This window comes from Oxyura jamaicensis, chromosome 4 (genome assembly GCF_011077185.1).
Source record: "Oxyura jamaicensis isolate SHBP4307 breed ruddy duck chromosome 4, BPBGC_Ojam_1.0, whole genome shotgun sequence".
Lineage (NCBI taxonomy): Eukaryota > Metazoa > Chordata > Aves > Anseriformes > Anatidae > Oxyura > Oxyura jamaicensis.
The window spans coordinates 59,251,508-59,258,796 of record NC_048896.1 but is presented as its reverse complement, the minus strand read 5'-3'; the positions used below and the strand labels follow the sequence as shown (position 1 = coordinate 59,258,796).

General features: G+C 35.0%; 1 long non-coding RNA gene across 1 annotated transcript; it reads right to left on the bottom strand.

Annotated features, from left to right (window-relative positions):
• Positions 1-1,711: 1,711 nt before the first annotated feature.
• On the bottom strand, positions 1,712-6,286 carry LOC118166753. Its single transcript, XR_004750711.1, has 2 exons — positions 4,105-6,286; positions 1,712-1,757 (listed from the first exon to the last, which is right to left on the bottom strand). It is a non-coding gene; the product is annotated as an uncharacterized LOC118166753 (long non-coding RNA).
• Positions 6,287-7,289: the final 1,003 nt, after the last annotated feature.

Below are 7,289 nucleotides of genomic sequence, written 5' to 3'. Positions count from 1 at the left end.
AAGTTACTTTGCTTTGCTATTTATTGTAAAAGAAAACAGTCTAGAAAATGTTTATATTTGGTTGTAAGCCTGTTTGCTTGAGTTGTTCTGGGAAAGGTGATGGCACAGATTTGGTGTGAATGATAGCACTGAGTATTTGTTCTTTCAGAATAACTTTTGTGTCTTTTCTGAATTTTACAAGCCTAAAAAGACTTCATGGAGGCCCTTACATTTTCCAGTTGGGAAAGCAGAAAATATTTCTAATGTGGAACACAAAGGGAAAGAAAGCAAAAACAACTTACAGCACCAATTACAAATAGATTACTCTAACATTTGTTCATTTTCTTTGCAAGATTCAATTAAAAAAAAAAAATGTTACAAAAAGATCCTGATAGTGTTATCTTTTTGACTCAGGAAAAAAAATAAACACAAGTAATAGCTGTATCTGACATAAGAAAGAGATGCAAACCAAACCAGTGGGAGTACTGTAATGAGTAGAAAATACCAAAAAAAAAAAAAAAAAAAAAAAAAAGGAGAGATGACATGGCTATATTAGGAAATCATAGATCTCCTTGCAGAGACAGTAGTCTACTTAATACAAACACTTTTTAAGTTTACCAATGGGAAAGTTATGTACCATTACAAGACACATGCACCAGGTTCAGTATCCATTTTTCAACATGCCATTTAAAGCATAGATTGGTAGATATCTACTCAGTTTTCACTCATTGCTCCAGGATGCAACTACATTTCCCTTGATATACTTGGATAATAAAACAGTTGGTGGTAATTATCTTAATGATTTCAGCATGAAGATTAGTAACCCCTGTAATTTTTATCCTTGCTAGTATAAATTAGTTTACAAGGGCTCAAAATACCTGTTAAGCTGCCAAGGCAATGTTCACATTTTCAGTACTCAAATTAACCTTTTACTTTAGTACAGGAATACTTATGTATAAGAACTGAAATGTCTTTACTTTTTGAATGGGGGGCATTAGTAATTGAAAATTAGTGGGGAACAGACTGTGGATTTAATTCCCTTGTTCCAGGAGAGCAGAAGGAGTGAGAAAAAAAACTTACCCTTCAAAGTAGAAGTTCAGACACAAATGAACTGGGAATAAAATCAGATCCTTTGTTTTTGAAAAATTGTTATCCTTTAGAATTCTTATCATTACTGTATTCATACATTATGTGTATTTTACATAAACACACATATATATATACAATGTTATGATTTATTACATCATACACGTTATGATTTATTATATCATACACGTTATGATTTATTAATCTGAGTCAATGAAGACCCTCAATTTAACATAGATCAAAGGCAGCCACTTAATTGGAAACGTGTGTTGCAGTCCCTCTATTCTGTGAGACAGATAAATTCTGCTGCAAGTTAAGTAACCTTGTAACCACAAACACATTCTGCAGTGACACCAAGAGTCGCTTATGTAGTCCTAACCTCTTTATATAAAATTCCATTAAAGAATTACTTTTGCATGTATGAGCATCAAAACAATATATACACATTTACACAGAAAATTTTTCAAGGCAGTCAGACACTGTCAAAAAGGCTGGTAGATACATATTGTTCAATTAGTTCAATTTTCTATTTAACTTGTGTATTTTCCAACTACATAGAAAATAATTAGTCCAGGTCTAATCCAGTCCAGTCCAACTCCAGAAACTCATCTAAATTCAGAAAGACAGATCCATTCTATGATTTTTCCAGTACGAATCAAAAATTAGAGTGTAGACTGGCTAAAGAGAAGTCTCTAAATGGAAAGAAAAGTTTGGGTTAGCATTCAGATTTTCATCCATAACCAGATGTAAAACTCATAGCAGCCTGTCTTGCAAATTTACTTTGCCCATCCTTGTGTCCAAGTAACACAGTTGATTTGTCAGTAACTAAGTAACAGCTTGAAAGACATTCTTCTTTTCTTGTTAAAGTGAATCATCCTTGTAATATCTCCAAGATGAGATTATCAATGCATAAATATAACGCATATGTCCATTTTTATTGTTTTCAGTCATATCAGCATTCACCGACTATTTAAGTTCTAACAGTAATCAAAAATTATTCTACAAAATACTTTTCAGCAACCTTGTTTTAGTTCTTTTTCATTTTATGCTTTATCTATTTTTAAGGTATTTTTGATTTGTCTATAATGTATGATTTATTCACTGTTCATGACATAAAAACAAAATGAGGGAAACTCTCTTCTTATTTCTTTCTATATTCTCAGTTGCTCTGTGCAGTTTTGACAATCATCTGCATCTGACTTCACTTCTTTCTCCTGTTCATCCCCATCATAATAAAATATTGACAGAAACAATTTCTTCTGGGAAAATAGAAAGTTAATAGATAAGTGAAAGCCCTAGTTGTTTTTTCATTAAAGTTCTGATGTACTCTCACAACTTGTGTTGTATTTATTTATATGACCATTTGAAGCTGTGAAAAATTAAAAGATAAAGCTCCAAACCAAACACTGGATTTCACAGTGGGATTCTGACTATACCTAATATTCACAAGTTAATGTAGAGCTTTTCTAAATAGCAAGTAGCATGCCAGATGAAAATCTTTGGGCGCAAAACTACATGTTTGTAAAACTACTACCCAGAGCAAGACCAGTCTTTTTAGCAGCAATTAAAGGGATCAAATGACACAATTGCCCACAACCATGTTTACACAAGTGAGAAAAAAAAAGCATAAGGCACTTACATAACTTTTATGTTTCTTAAATTAGTATTGTTTTTCTCTTTTAAGGGTTTAATGACTTGGAAGGACATGGAAAACTGCTGGATATAACATCAGAAATGGCTGTACACAATAGACAACGGGAGGGGTGGAGAGATTTTGCCAATGCTTAAGGGGGAGCCAGGGTACAAATAGCCAAACTTCACTGGCACTCAGAGGGGAGCTCTGTGGGGGGTCAAGTTTTGTTAGGCCAACAGCACTGAGGTACTTGTATCAGGAACAACTAATGTTGCCATGATTACCTAGGCAGCAGTATAGGAAACACCCCACCAGCATAGGCACAACTTCCCAAGCCCTGGGGTCCCCTACTAGCATGTGTTCTGGGCTGGACGACAGCCGCAACAACCCACTGCCTTGTAACCTTCTCCCTTTGATTTTCTCTCTGATATGCTTCAAGGAAGAATACCAGCAAAAGAGACTTTGTAAATGCTTTCCACTGTTCAACCAAGTCAAAATTCTCAGGGATCTGATTTGCCCAGGTCTTGCTGGATCCTTTTGGTCGATACATGCCTTGATCCAACTTTTGATATTCTAACAGTTTTGGCTGGAAAGACCTTTACCACTTTTGTAATTAGTATATAAACTCTTATTCCATATTATCTATTCAAACATCCTATAACATCCCATATCTACAATGTGACTGGCAACTCATGCACTGCTATTATCGTTACCATGAGGCCAGGTGTCTTTCCCAGTGATATTTTAGCAGGACATCATCCCACACTATGCCCTACATTCTTTGTCCTCAATCCTGTAATCATGCATTTGGCCTATTTAAAACCTGGGTAACCTGTTTTGTTTGTTTGTTTGTTTGTTTGTTTGTTTTGTTTTTTTGTTTTCAAAAGAAATGACCTAGAAACCAAATTAGACCAATCTATATATATGAGATACCTTCATAATTATTTACTGTTCAATCAGCTGTGGTGTCATTTGTACATTGTCTCAGTAATAAGTCCATATATTTCCTTCCAGATTTTTTGCTGATGTTTCTAATACCATTGGAACAGGTCAGTAAAGATTCACATTAGAAACATCCACAGAGGATAATGATATAATAATAGATAATGTACTTTTTGCCACCTACTACTTAAGAAGTGTGACTGAGCACCTTAGTCTTTTAAGGTTGTTTCTATTAACCCTATCTCCAGCTTCTAAGAGGTGCTGAATTTAAAATAATAATAATAAAAAAAAATCGGATATAAGAATCTAATAAGTAGGGTAATTATGATGGCTGGTAGAAAACCTAAGAGATTTTGGAAATTATTTTTATACTTGGAGACTGATGTTTATCAGAGGAACTAACTGAAAGGAAAAAAAAAAAAAAAGAAAAAAAAAAGAAAAAAAAAAGAGATGAAATTGATTACCTAGAATCAGATGGGGCTGCTAACAGAGTTAACTTGTATCATAGCTTCATACTGGTTTCAGAAAATTGCAGATAGAGATAAATAGGCTTCCCCTGTAAGTCCTTGTTCCAGAGAAAGAGGAAAAAAGGAGGCAGAGAAATAGAAGTATCAAGAAACAAAGACAAATTAGCTGTAGCTACTTTATGAGACTTGATAAGAAAGCTTTCAATTTATTTCTTCTATGTCCTTTGTCCTTCTTATTGAAGGAGGTACCCCTGAAACACAGTCTAAGTCACTGAGACAGCCTAATTTGTGCCCTAATGGCTGCTTGTTGCCACTAATTTCTAGCCTAATGGCTACTAATGGAAAAAAAAAAAAAAAAAAAAAAAAATACTTAATTTGTGCTGGACTTTCTATGATAGAAGTGTAACCAAATATGAGAGCTGCTAATTTGCTAATTGACTAATTAAAATAGCAATTTCTGGATTTGTGTGTACTGTTGTTTAAGATGATTTTTAATCAGAATGTCAGTTGCTTTAAAATCCTTTCAATAATGCTGCACTAATAAGTTAACAATATAAATAATGTTGAGGTCAAACACTATTATTTGATCACTTCCTTAAACATTAATATACACATTATACTATTAGTGTAAGGAAAAACAACAACAACAAAAACAAACAAAACTTGGTATAGAGTTTATAGAAAATACAAATTTTTCAAGTTTTCCCTTGCAACATAAGTAATGCATATTTAGCAAAATGTTTAACTATTTTTAAGGTCTCTTCTGAGGACTAACTCACAAGTTCTGAAGTATCAGTGTTCAAGAGCATAGATAAAAGTACATAATAAAATGCTTAATCACTGTTTTGAGTGCAAACCTCAAGGCAACTTTTATTGTGGAAATGTTCTTGCCTTTCCATTAAATTTTCCCTCTTCTGAGCAGAGGGGGAAGGGAGGAGAAATTATTATTACTGATTTAATTAAGCTGCTAAGATTACTGGTCCAGTCCAATGGGAAATGACAACTTTGAGATTGCGAGTTGGATATAATCATCTCACCTCGTTACTATTTTTGTCATGAAAATAAATTAATTTTGTATATTTTCTGTTCTCATTACCAAACTTGTCAGAAGAGGAAACTATCAAAATTCTAATAATACCTGAGGTACTTTGGTAATTATGGTACTATGCTCCACAACTTTGACATTTTCAATCCTGAACACAATTTGCTGGCTATTCCACTCCTCCTTGTCAGGTTAATAAAGGTTATAAATATGGAATCAGCTAGTTTATTTTCTACAAAATGCAATTGCCCAATTTTATCACTTTTCCAGTTTCTATCTGTAGTTGGGAGGGCAGGGGGGAGAATGAACAGAAAATTAAGCTGAACTGTACTGGCATAGGTGCACTTAAAAAGGTATTAGACTTTCTTCTTGCCCACTGAAGTTGTACAATAATTGTGAAACAGTATATCCGAGTATCAGGTTTACATTCAAATCCAGAGATTTAGCTCTTTTTCTGGAAGTTATACTAATGAAATCTAACCACAACTGCATGAGCTATAATCAAATGTCTTTTTGTGTTTACACATAAATATATTGTTTCAGTTGGTTAAAGAGAACATCTTGGACTGCAAATTCCATCAAAAGCAAAACATAAAATCAGAGTCTACTAAATAGAAAGTACCACTGTACCTTTATACTCCAATGTTCCCTTCCTGGGCAAAATGACTAAAAAGTGTGAATGTCAATTTTTTAAAAAAGCACCCCGAATGTCTCAGAGCATAAGCCAAAGCAAAAGAACTCCAGCAATTTATGCATACTCAGAAGAAACACCTTGTGTCCACGGTCAAGAGAAACCTATCTCCCTTATCCCTAGCCTGATGTGACTGCTGCACCTCTGTACTGCTGCTGTAGCATGGCTGGTATGTCAGTGCTCTAGCCCATTGCCTGTGTTCTTCGTCTTCTTCCTCAACCTTGTAGGTGGAAGCCAGTTGCTGACAGTGTGAGGGTCACAACAAGGCTGGTCATGCCGGTGCATTCTGCAGTAACTCTAGAGAGTTACTGAGGTGCACAATTATGTGGCAGGAGCAAAGGACATGCATTTCACATCATGTTCTCCAAAACCACTGGGAGAACCCTGGTGGGTATCTCTTCCTTCTTTCTGAAGGCTTCTGTTCAACAGGTCGCTTCATCCACCCTCTTTGTGAAAGCCATGGCAGAGAAAATGGCATGTGACAGACTGGTTTAACCTAAAGCAGTATTCCAATAACACACTACCATATACCACACATTTCCTAAGGAGGCAACTCTCTTGAATCTCTTATCTTTTGAATGAGAAAAAAAAAAAAAAAAAAAAAAAAAAATCTAATACAGAACTGAGAAAGGACCAAATGGCTACCAGATAGATGAATTTTTTCAAAAAGATATCCCCCTTTTCCTCCAACAACAACATAAGCCACCATTTACCAAGATGATGCAAAGTTATACTTAGACAATATTTTCCAAAGATATCTTCCATCATCCACACTTTTTTAGAAAAATGTTTCTTTTGGATGATGGAATAGCTACAATGATTCATGCATTTTTACTTCTGTACTCCATTTATGTAATGCATAGGCAAATCTGAAAGCCAAAATAACTTAAAGCCCCTGATGATGCTTATCTAACTGCCTTCCTTCTTCCAGGGCCAGGGATTGAGGAGAAACATGTAGCTTATGCTGAAAACTGTCCACTGACATCCAGTCACATTCTTATAACAGCTGAAAACCTTGGTTCAAGTTTTCAAAGCAGTTAAGGGATCAAGCTGCAGCTACAGCAGAGAATGCATTTTGATGTATAAATCACAGAAACAGTGATATTTTTTCAGGGAACACTGAGAGTGAAGATCACAAAAGCCAGAACAAAGCATGCAAGAGCCAGGGAGAATGCATTTTCTCTGTAAAGAGACACAGCTCTGAAAGGATCCTCTGCCTTTCAGAGGACACCAGATAGAGCAAGTCTGATTGCCTTTCAGAAGCATCATATGGCCCCATTTTAAGTGACAGGATGTATTTTTGATCTTTAGCTCAATAATCCTCCCAGAAGACCTGACCAACTGCACTCAAACTACAAATGAAAATCTCTAGTCCTAGTAAAGTTTTGGCCTCAGAATGGCAAAAGAATCAAAGCTTTCATAAATTTTATGAGTTGTTATAATGTTATG